At 38.9% G+C, this 13,122-nt stretch overlaps 1 protein-coding gene across 2 annotated transcripts in view; it reads left to right on the plus strand.

Annotated features, from left to right (window-relative positions):
- The window catches only part of LOC110852804 (hormone receptor 4), a 61,650-nt gene that overhangs the window by 4,420 nt on the left and 44,108 nt on the right, over positions 1-13,122 (plus strand). For both annotated transcript variants that reach the window (XM_022100930.2, XM_022100931.2), the window contains exon 3: positions 6,380-6,427. The gene's annotated coding sequence lies outside the window, so the exon portion shown is untranslated. The remainder of the gene's footprint in view (positions 1-6,379; positions 6,428-13,122) is intronic.

Genomic DNA, 13,122 nt, shown 5'->3' on the forward strand with positions numbered 1-13,122 from the left:
TCCACCACTTCAAATTGTTCTCCCCTAATTGCACCTTCTTTGGAAACAATGATCATCACTTCCCAACTTTCACCAGCCCATCGAGACTCGAGGTTATCGAGAAGTTTGCCTATAGAAGATTGGACTAGTGTAACTCTCCACATATGTAATGATGCAGTTTTTACTGTACAGATTCGATGGCCAAAACGCATAGAGATGGTGTATGCCATAGGAAATAAGAGATCACGAGCCAGACGGCAGAGAGCGAGCATGACTTGACGACTTCAATTTTCACCTTTGGAATGTTACAGCTTTTTTATCACTCGGTTGACGTTAGCATCAACTATAAAACTATTACGCACAAAAATTTCGTTACTCGTGAAAAGCGTGCCAGGCATCCACATATAACTCTTTTTCAACGTTTCTGGAGACTAAAAAAACAAGACTTTCAATTCACACATGTAATTTTTGGATCTGAAAAAATAATTGGAAATATTTTGACCCCATACAAATAACCAACATGCTCCATCACGCTACCATCACCACAACATTCATCGGCAAACTTATCGATTGATGTGGCGTTTCTCCAAAGTTCAATGAATCCTATCAACGCACTTTCGTATTGAGCGTGCTCAACAGTTAGGTTATGGCCAAACAAAATTGCCATTACTATAAAATCTTTCACATTCGTTTGCGGTTTCGATTACAATAATTTAACTGCTGAATCAATAAAACGGGTAACGTACAAACAAACACGCACTTTTTTGTGCAGTACGTATAGCATTTTATGTTCTGCCTGCCTGGCGACATTGCTCAGTAGTAAACACTGTACTCTATAGTGGCATATTCATTACCAGTCATTGTGCTCATATGTATGGCGTATAATATGTCAACCAATATGTATTAGTGCTACTTTTTATGTACATGCTCATTTAATAACCACCAGTCAAAACCACATCCAGAATGTTCAAATGACTGAACTCGTCGTATTTCCATTCCAACATGTGTACATTTTAGCTGGATAAGTCTGTCATGCCTGTGCATTTAATAAATACTTTATTACAATATGTTTTGCTCATCATCGCAGCACAATATTTTTTAACGGGTGAATATAAACTGAGCAAAATAAACCGCAGTTGGTGGCCATTGACTCTTGGGCCATTATCAGTTAAAAATAATATTCATATCATGTTACCTTACACGAATAAATTTTAAGGTTTAGGAGCTATTCTTAGATTTGCAACGGATTTATATATTTATCAGACAGAGATTTGCACTGAGCCAATTGTTTATCAAATAAAGTCTTCGTGCTAATGTGCTCCTTGTTTAATTTTTAACCCGAGCCAAGGCTTATGGAATCGGCATGTCCGTTCGTTTGTCTGTATTGCGATAACTCGAGTAAAACTGGTCCGATCGACTTGAAACCTGGTGCAATATCAAGTTCGAAGTTGCGCAAAATCGATATAAAATGGGCTTAAGATTCTGATGATATTCGAGGCATTTATTCGAGCTGTTCTTATTTTTTGCGAACTAAACTGAAAAATGAAAATACAATGTCATAGTTGTAAGGACCCAGTAGGATAATCCGCACCGATTTTCTAAAATGCGTCTTTTTTAAGAGACAGAAATTTAGAACAAAGATTTAAGAAAAGAATCAGATTTACGAATGTGAATGCCTGGCTCGGGCATGTGAAGGCTGCACTGGAGGATTTTGTTCGCTTTAATCGACTTGTTTACTGCAGCAACCAATACTTGTTTTAAAGTTCTTGACTTTTGACAAAGATGCGACGTCTCAATAGCCGAGACACGCTTCAATATTTCACAACAAAATGTGTATGTGCTTCTCGCTTCACAAAAAATAGATACGGACATGACACGCAATAATCCAGCCAGTCAAACTCACTTACTTAAAAATGTAAGTACGCGAGTACATAGTATTTAGCGCTTCAATATGCAAGCATCATACGTTTGACAGTGCATACATATTTTTCAATTGAACAAAGTCAGTGCCAAGTTCAAACTCACTCCAGCATCAATTTTTCAATAAGACGAGCACGTGAGTGATGTAAATATATTTGTCTAATGTGCTCATGAAGATTTTGAGCCAGGGTTACATTTGGATCAAGATTACGAATATCTGGTCATTAACGTTACATTAGATGAATGTCATTTACTTGCGCGTGTCAACATTCACCAAGAAAATCTGTGTCCCTGTCTGTACATATTTACATCCTTCCCATGCTTCCGACTTTATGTTCATCCACATAACGACACTTTTAATCCGGTGGGCTGAGGTTAGGACGACATTATGGAACCACAAACAAGATAAATTGCGATGAACGGATAAAGTTCATAATATAATAAATATTTGATTTGCACTTTTACATATTAAACAATTGAAAATAATCAAAAATCAATTGAGAATAATTTATAGTCATAATATTTACAAGAGGCAAAAAATAAGTTTGTCGTACATATTCCATCCTGACGTATGTCCTCTACCCCATTACATACAAGTTCAGCTAATGTCAAGGTTGAGATATTTCAGCCAATTTAAGGTGGACCGAATATATTAGTGTCCACCTTACTCGCGTTAATCTTATCAACTCTGTTAATAAAAAGCTAGTATTGAATCGCATGACTGTGTGTTTCCCTTCAGAAACTTATATATTTTGCTATATTTAGTTTCGTCATTCAAGCAGTAAAATATTGGTTAGGTTAGCTGCTTAACGCGTTGTAGAATTGATTTTTTCCCATTTGCGACAGTACCCAAATGAATTTCTGTATTGTGTGTATGCATGCATAACATCTGCGTATTACATATTAGCCACCGTGTTTGCGTAGTATTTTGAGTAGTTTATACATAGTTGATGTTGGTGGGGTTTGATTTAGTGAAATTAGACGCCGTATATACTGCTGGGATGTCATCATGGTGAATCTCTTCGTAGCACATTTCATATTACTTGCACGATGCGATAGGCCATTCACCTCGCCTTTCTTTACGACTCCCCCGCAGGATGATGGCTTGTCATATTTCACTTCCAAATTTAACTACAAGAAACTCTTCCCAACACCTACGTCTGGTTTTATCACGAGCAGATTCTCATCCTTGACATATAATTATGTTGCAGATAGTTTTCAAAATGATGAATTAAATCCTCTCCTTATCGTGGACACACAAATCAAAGTGGGTGATTGGTGTTGATGATAAGTGAGCCCAGCACTTTGCCACACGCAGCCTTTACGCGAAATCTAATTGATGCTGTGAACATGTGCAGCAGGCAGGATAAACAAAGTGTAGTAATAACCACCACCCATGAATTCCTCATTTCCCACGTTTCTTGATACGAGGGCGAGCAGTATACGCGTCCTCGCCGCACTGGGAAAACACTGCATGAATGCTTTCACTCGCACTTTCACCACCATTTTTACCACGTCATGCCGAGCGTGGAGTATACGTACGTATACCGCAAAATATATGTTTTGGACACTGTAGAATTTAAGATGATTGATGGTAAATCATATGACTGACTTCCACTTTCGAAGAAATGGAACTTAAATTTGTAATGGAGTCTTATTTCTCAATGGATGTGGGGCAAAGTAGTTGAGAATTGCGTCGTTTGTTAGACGTCGTTGAATAAATAGGTAAATATTTTAGTAATCTAAATAATTGTATGGACGTTTCCTTGTCTACAGCGAGTAAGCAGGCAAAGAAAGCATAAATGGTGAAGTCAATTAATGATTAAGACGATGTTTACCGACGAAGGAACTAGTTCATTTTGCGAAATAATTGTACTAGAAAATTGTGTTTTGTTTCCAAAACTAACTGGAGTCTTGATAGGTCATTGAAACAACGAATACCTCACCGTGAAATTTATAAAGCAAATTTGTTTCGTTTATGTATGAAGTAAATCTAAATAATTAAGTTAGATATTAAATTATATTACATGACATGACTAATGCCCTACTTTTCTTGTTGGCTAAACCGAGTTTTTCAAGGAGCACGTCGAGTATGATTCATGTTCCAACCTGGTTACAGCTATTTTAAAAAACTGATAACGACTGCCAGCAGGTTTCGATTTCATAAGTATAATTACCAGTTTTGTGGTCGAAAAACGTGTTAAATTTCAATTATAGATTGGTAATAATTTATTAATAATAAACATTCTGTTACACAAGCATATTAATTAATAGCGCATAATTCTAACACCGATGAGTCAGCGGTTGAATATTAGTGGCGACTTTCGGAAAAAAATTATAAATAATTCACCATTTATTTTACTATTTGTTCATCTGTTTACCCAAACTCCGGTTTGAATTGGTGTAGCACAAACAATGTCAGAGCAATGATATCACGTACATGTGGGTTATCTATCGATTAATGTATCAGGTCTCTGAAAAGATAACTCACTGACTGACTGAAAGGGCGAGTTCGTGTATGCGTACAAGTTATTACAATTTTATTGATTCCTTCGAATGATTTTGATAACGAGAGGAAAATGGGGACAGCAAGTCATGGGAGTTCATGTTCAGATTGGGTCATATTCCAAGTCTGCAAAATACCTCCTCCTCTTCTCCATCGTCGTCGTACGCAGCATGAAAGACAACGCGTCGTCCGTCCCCCGAATGCCTCTCTCATTCATCATTAAACATATATATCCGCCGTCTCCTCATCAAGGTACTCATGTATATTTGCCAAGCAGTAAAGTCAGCTAAGGCATGCATGGAGCTGGGTCCGACACGCTTTGCATAAGCAAAATGTCTCGTAAATTTGATGTATTCGGGGATCGTAATTGTGTGTGAGGTGTGTGCCTGACGTATCTCGGAGTGACCTCATTATTGACGATCCGCTGAAAAGCAATAATTCATCCTTCATCAACCCTTCGTGATGATGATGAGATCTGTCGGCTACTCACTTTCTCGGCTCTCCTTCATTTGACTGCAGATCCAGTTCAGTACTTTTGCAAATTAGAAGAATCGGGGTCACTAGAAACATTACAAATTAATTTTACGATCAGGTTTAGTCGGTAAAATATCGTTTTATGTCCCTAACGCGGAACAGAGATAAAAAAGGCTACCTCTCTCCAAATGACAGCAATGATTGAGTTTATTGTTTGGTCTTTTTTTAAAGAAAATTGGGTTAAAACCGAGTTTTGGGTATCTCTCTTTGTTTGCAGATGCAAGAAAAGTAAATGATTTGCGGCTGGTGCATGGTGTTTGTCAGGAAATAAAGGGACGGATAGAATTCCGACTTTTTGAAGTGGATTGAGAGAATAAATATAATAATATCCCTCAACTTTGCGCCACTGACCTACCTTTTATGTAAGAAATAAAGGGTTAGCTCATGGGTGCCTTATTCTTGGAGTTCAAAAGCATTTATTGCCCTTGTTCTCCCGTTTCAGGCGAAGAAGGGCCTTTGCTCTCTCAACCCACTCAATTTATTTATTTATTTATTGCCCAATCTTGATCTTGTGGTCTGCGAGTCCCGTTGAAGAAGTTGACAATGAAATCCGACAACGTTTCGTGCGAAGGAGGCAGCTTCCTGGAGTACTTGGAAGTCCTCGGTGGTCTTAAATACATTTTCTTAAAATCTGGGTCACAGCAGCCACGAAGCCACGAATAGATTGGACAGTCTCCGTGGGGTGCATTCTGTGCATGTATACTTTCGTCTACTTGTTAGATCAGTCATCAGTTTACATAAACACGTAAACGATGATCCCCGTTAGATTTGTGTATGTTCTTCTTATAAATGAGACTCACGCTTGATGGCTTATTGATGGTGGAGAATTTGCCCCACTTTGCTTATTGTCAGTCAGTCCCATAATGAAATGGACTTAAATTCATAACCTAGAAATGAAGGGCTTGAGGTTAGATAACCAAACACGGATTCTAAATGGTTCTAGGTCGACGCATTTCCAACTGTTTCTGGAACGGTAACTTTAAACTTTGAATGTTCCATTTCCAAATTTATTGGAACTTGTGAAGGGCCACCTTCTCACGAGTGAGCAATGTCATCACGATCAAGTTTTCCATGCAGGATGAAATGGTAGTACTTAAATTTAGTGTGCAAAGTGAAATCAACATTGACCATGTAAATCTTGCTGGTTGAACGATGTGTCATGCGATAAGGTTGATGTTCTCCTTTGTTCATTACACGTTTTCTTGAGCGAGGTCTCTCTTGAGGGACTATATTAACATTTAGGATCCAATTTCCAAAATTCCGTGCGTAGGCGTGAACGATGAGATTCGCGTCACGTTCATATTTTCTAAGAATACTTTGCCTATAGAATTGAATATGTATTAATGACGCAATATTATTATTAGACTGCAAATGACACTTTAAACTAATTGCATATGTATATTTGACTCCAGTTTTTAATCATTTACTTTTTAATTTCAGATCAGAAAGAAGACCGATCGAAGATTGCCAATAAATTTTAACGGAAAGGTAACTACAAATTGACTATTTTATTACCACTGCAATTCAGCACTTCCATCCAGAACATGCATGCATAATTAGAACTACTCCTAATAAGTGACCTATCATAACTTCTGCAACCAGCACAATGGACAATGGTGGAATATAAAGTCATCGAGATTAAACTAATGAGTGGGTAAAAAATATCTAAAAATTGGGGCAAAATTAGGTACATTTTGTTTGACTTGGTTATCATTCTTTCCCTGACTAAGCAGTATGAGCATGGATTGATCCATTGCTAAATCATTCTAAATAATATGACCAAGGTAATCTAGTCGGTAGGTATCTAGCAGATACTCGGGTACTCATTGGAATTTGTGCATTGGTAAATTCTTTACTTTAGGAAAACATAAACATGTAATAATGATCGAGTGGTTGCTCATTTGCCGGATTGCATTCGCATTGTACTTGATATGGAGTAAATATTACACGAGTGTCCCAGAATGGAGGGGGAAACCAACGACGTGGAACTTATCAGTGTCGCCACGATGAAAGAGTTTGTGGATAAGTAAGTTGAGCCAAGTTTGGATGGATGGAGTTGGTTGGTCGGCGAAATGGAAATGACCCAGTTTCGGAGGGAAGGACAACGACCTTAACTTACACAACTGGATTATGCACACTCACTCACTCGCTACTGGGCAGAAAGGATTGAGATATGTGTGCATGTACATTACACGACTACAGCCCACCATACCTACGTACGTAGCTATGTACATATGCATAACCACCAAACTGGATAAACTCAACGACCATAAAACACTCCCAGCCAGGCCTTATTATTTTTGGCAATTTTACGACGGCAATATAATAACGCAAGTTCTGCCGACCAGGGTGGTTTGCAACCCGTCGTGATATAATCGCAATTGGAAGTCGAGCAAAAATTAGGATTCCTGTAATTTCATTCACTCGTTAGCAATCTTTCGGATCTACCGTGGAAGTGGATAAATCTGTGTTTACGACGCTTTATCGGGCGATGCGGGTGGGTGTTGGAGCAAAATCCGATGAAAATAACAGCACACTGTAACAGAACTGGTGGATAAAAGAAAGCATTTTATGACCCACAGGCACGTGTAGAAAGTAAACAATGATTTATCATCGCCAAGTTGACTTACACCCATGCAAACCAATTCATCATCATCACCTACACTACCGCTATAATAATTTGCCACCTCAACTAACTAACTGCCCTAGTTCCAATAGTTAAACTGAGATGGAGTTGCGTGTGGTGACGCCAAGCATCTTTTTTTCAGAATTGTATTTTATCCATATTTTACCCAATCGTCTCCCGAAATAGTGCTGAATCCGTATAAAACAGATTTATTTTTTAACATATTTTGTTAAAGCTGTATTATCTAGAATTCCTGACATCAAATAAAAATGATGGAGCTGCGAGGAGTTTCAATGCCTTTTGAGACACAGCGATGAGTTGTTCTCTTCAAGGAAGCATCTCCTTTGAAAAGTTGTTGTTTGTAATAAATGATTTACGAAATGGGTTGAAATGATGAGAATCTGGAGGAAGGAAGAAATGGTGATGACGTGATCGCCGACCTACTTTGTCTGATCCGTCTGCCAACATTCCGCCTGCATTTTACAAGAAAGCACGGCTCCTTTTCCCGAGTGCAGTTTTGGATCTCTTTGATACACGATGGTGCGTCGTCGTCGTCTGCCAACGGGATATAAGACGTATCTGCTCTGTAAATACATACGCTCATATGTGTGTAATGTACACATAGCGTATCTCCTCAATTCTAACTGTTTGCATTTCTGTGAATACTTATAACGCAATGCGTCGTCTGCTCGAGTGTACTCGACTCAAAATGCTGACAATGTAAATTTAAAAGTGAAGGTAGATTTAAATGTGAGGCTCATTACGACATATTTTGCTTTATTGAGATGAGACTCGTTACTTCACGATTTAAACTGCCCATTCACGAAGCATTTATCCTTTATTTTTTTAAGTCGAGTCATTTTGCTTGATACCATTTACAAATTCATAGGAGTGGTTTTATCCCATTTAAAACTCGCCTCGTAAACAAATTCAACTTTTTTACATAGTGAATCGTGATAATCCGTATTCCACTCAATGGATTACTCTTGTAGTGGGTGACGAGGAGTTTAGTGTTTATTTTTGGAACAAATGCAGATAAAAAATTGCAAGGAATGGACTGCATGTCTAATTCTTGGTAGCAGTGTATGTTGCAGAAATGGTATTCAAATGAGTTATTTAATCCCCCCTTCGATGAAAGGCAACAGCTTACTTAATCTTTCGTGAGAAATGCACAAATGTAAAAAAAACATGCATTTTATAGATTCACATTTGCAATTTTTGAGCTGCATTTAATTGCATTGCATGTATAACGGTACACAACATCCCACTACCAAACTCTTATTTGAAGAAATGTGTAAAATCAAATGCATGTATACATATTTACATACATGTATTTAGACATGTAGACCTTCTTCTGTAGTCTGTTGAGATGAGGATTAGCTCCTTTTTTACCTGTGTTGTTCTACAAGGCTGTTACAGAACTGCTTGCAAAGCCGAGTTCAAGAAACTAAAACAATGGAACTGATTTCACCTCCACTCTCCATCTCAATTGCAAATCAATATGAGCAACTCTCAGGAGGGGAGCTTGCGAGGTTGATAATAACAGATCCTGATGCCCTTTGCATATGTGGTAGGGTCCCATGAGTGTACTAAAACCCTGAAGTGGTTTGACTCCATGGCCACATTTGCGCCCGCCACACCCACTCAAAAATGCCCAAAAAACGCTTTCACTCCAGGTTTCACTCATTCAAATCCACGCCAAAAATCCAATTTTGCTCGGATTTTGAAATTTCTTTCACCATTACACTCCCAGATAGTTGCTTTCTTCAATCCAATGTCAAACTCAATTTTGATGATGATTATTTCACAGGCATAATTTGCGTTGTGGATTACTACAACAATGCTCATTCAGAATTTTAAATTTTAAAAATACTAATAATTTCGAAAATATTGAGTTTGATATCGAATTGAAGAAAGCAACTATCTGGGAGTGTAATGGTGAAAGAAATTTCAAAATCCGAGCAAAATTGGATTTTTGGCGTGGATTTGAGTGAGTGAAAACCGGAGTGAAAGCGGTTTTTGAGCATTTTTGAGTGGGTGTGGCGGGCGCAAATGTGGCCATGGAGTTAAACCACTTCAGGGTTTTAGTACACTCATAGGACCCTACCACATATCCAAAGGGCATCAGGATCTGTTATTATCAACCTCGCAAGCTCCCCTCCTCAGAGCACACAGAAGAAGTGGGCACCTAATTGATCTCGTAATGCGTTACCTCACTTCTTACATCTCAATCTTTGATTGATCCTTCATGACGCTTCTTTTTAATTTTGCAATGTTGTTCATGGACAATGCGTCGCTTTTAGTTTTCCAATAATTGCTACGCGTCCTGTAATGTATAATGAATGGTAGACTTGTAACCGGATTTAACAGAATTTGAGTTTCAAGTGTTTGTTAATTATTACAGTGTGTAAAATATTTCACTCTAAAAATAGCATCATCAATGTAACCTGTTTTAAAAGATAAGCAGGAGAGGTATGAAATCCGCCTTGCCAATACTTGCGCACATGAGGCATGCCGAGTTAAGTTGGGGAATATGCAAATGTAGGGCACGTCCTTGGCTATTGCAGCGATTGCAACAGATTTCCCTCGAGTTCATCGACTGAGTGAGGTTGTCCTCATAAAGCTAACAGTCAGCACGACGGACTTTTCCTACGTACTTAAAAACACTTGAGCAGCTAAACTTCCAAGCCTTATTCGCACACTGCGTCGCATCACTTGGAAAACACTCGCCAGTTCAATCAGCCAATAACGATGTTTCTTAAACCAACAGCAAATACATATTTAGATGAGTTTAGCCATTTCATCTCAGCTCATATAGATATGAGATATTACATATTATTGTGCAGTAGAAGTATTGAAAGTTTGGATGTGCTGTGCATAGATTGGATTGGATGGCAGAGAGTGTAGAATCCTCAATTGACAAATACACCACACAACAGATATGATCAAGTCAGTAAATAGTAAACAGCGGAATTATAAATCCAGGTCCTTGAGCTGCTCTATCATGCATTGAGCTGAATGATAAATGTTGTTGAACATTTGCACATATCACAATTTGGTTTTGCATAGGTTATGTATTTTTAAACCGACTGCTACATAATGCTGATTTTCATATGCATACATACGTATTGTGTTATGTATGGCTCGATTCATGTTCCACATAATCTTGAACCAAATTAAAAGTTCAAAGCACTTTTTGTCGGTCAAAGTTATTTCTCCGTGCTGCTGGAAAGCTGGATAAAGCTGGATGCATGTAGAGAGAGTGGGGGACGCTACAGTAGATGCAACCAACGTCGTATTTCGAGTCACAAATATGCAAACATTGGAATTTTAAATTTAAATTAAATTGAGCATTGATTAGCGTACTTGGAAGAGAGTAAAAAACAATATTCTTCCGAAATTGACTTGAGGTTGGCTGTTGTGACGAATAAAATACAACGAACAACTGACCTACATCGCTTATCGCATATTTGCGGTATGTCCATGGACATTGGACATTTGACCATAACAAAAGTGGAGCCGGTTCCCTGCATGTTCGAAGGAAAGTGAGAGTGTGGTGGTGGTGGCACAGAATTTACACTCGCATCAATCCCCTGTGAATTCGTATCAATCGAAGCTAGGTCGCCTGGTCGTTGGCCCTTTTACCTCTGGCCTTGTCATGTCAATCGATTCTCTCACTCTCTCTCTGCACGGATGTCATACATGCGTTTGCAATATACCAGTCGTCGTAAGATTTTGCAAATGACGCAAAACTTGAGTAGGAGATGGTGGAAGTGCGGTTGTGATTAGGTTAGCTACTTTCGGCAGCTTAGTTCGCTGGCTGGTTGACGAATGGCAGTCGGGATATACGGAATTGGGGTCAAATATAGAGAAGAATTATGTGCAAACCGTTTTACTATAAAGACATTGCTTGAGCTACCTTATCTTCTGCTTATGTAATCAATGGGTTGAAGGCAGTGGGAAAAATGTATACATAATCTGCTCTCGTTTCCTGGTGCAATTTTGTTATTTTTATTCCTGACACAATACAACAACTAGTTGTTTTTTTTCACTTTTGGCCAGAGCAATAAGTTGGACTTGGCTGATATTCCATCTGAGATGTTGGATATGGTTTTCGAAATGAGGCCTCTACCTAAACCTGGAGTGAATCTAGGACAGTTGGGCGCAAATCAAAAAGTGCAAAGACCGACCATGAAATATTTTTTCTTGGACCCACAATCTTCTATTTCCTCTCGGATTTGTTAACCTAAAAATAGGTGGACGACCAACATTCCAGTCGTCGTCGTCGTCCAGTAGTCTGACTTCAGCAAGTATGTACTCTTGTGAGATTTGGAAGACTAGACTTGTACGAAATAATAAAAAATCGAGATATATGTATTAATATATTAATGCGGTTGAGTAGTATTTAGCGTAATACATCGTCTTGAGACTGCATAAGCATGTACGCGTCGTGGTAGTTTGGGGTTTAATTATGAAACCTGCTGGTGGTGCGGAATGGGGACACTGAACATTGAACATGAAATTCGAACGTCGCCCCATGCATGCCAAGCCGTACGATTACGTAAATTATTTTCACTCTCACTCTCTGCATTTCTGTATGCGAGCAAGAAGGAAGATCAAGACGACGGCAATTGATAAATCGATGGAAGGGGTGGACCCGTCGAGCTGCTGGCTCAACGTGGTGTGTAGTTCGCAGCATTCACATTCAAACCCACAATAAAGGTCATTGCATCCAGTGCCAAAAGTGGGTCACCGCCAAAACTGCTGCTCTTTCCTCCTACGACTATTTGTGTGTATGCTCTGCCAAATGCGAGCTGCACGGAGTGGAAGCGTTGCGTTGTTAAATAGCGACGACCTATGGTGGCGACTGGCTTAAAGTTGGAAAGAAAGGGTTGGGTGGGATTCCTTCCTGCCACACTGCATGCATAGGATGATATACATACGACGTGTATGTAAGTAGTATGTAGGTTGCACTTTCCGTCTGTTTGAGCTTAACCCTTGCTGATGATGATAAAACAGCCATATTACATGAATAACGAAGTATTTGCCTCCCGTGCTTATGAACAAGGATGATACAATAGGCTTGATCTCCAACTAACTGTCACTATAAATACATACGTATAGCCCTTTGTTAATATTGATAAAAGAGATATTTATGGTACTGCTGGCTGGCGTTTAACCTCCTTTTTGCAGAAGCCATCATAGATTTTTGCTCCCAAAGGAGGATTCTTGGTACAAAAAGAGAATGTTTCTGCAATCGTCGGGAGGGTTTCGCCAAGAGATACGTACTTATTGGATTGCTTGGCGTAATGTCGATTGCGTGACGTCAGTGGAGCCATCAGTACAAGTTTGAATGTCGAAACTGTTCTGAGAAGCAGGTTCTAAATCACAAGGTAGAATTATTTAGAGGAGGAATGAAAGGGAAAGCATCGCATTAAAATCGCGTTAAAAACATGGAGTTTATTGGCCCAAGTGGTTTTATGAGGGATCGATGTGGGAGTCAATGCCTCACCCAGATTTTACTATGCAGCTCCACCCTCACTCCATGCAAATCAGT

Source organism: Folsomia candida, unplaced genomic scaffold (assembly GCF_002217175.1).
Source record: "Folsomia candida strain VU population unplaced genomic scaffold, ASM221717v1 Fcan01_Sc007, whole genome shotgun sequence".
In the NCBI taxonomy this organism is placed as follows: Eukaryota; Metazoa; Arthropoda; class Collembola; order Entomobryomorpha; family Isotomidae; genus Folsomia; species Folsomia candida.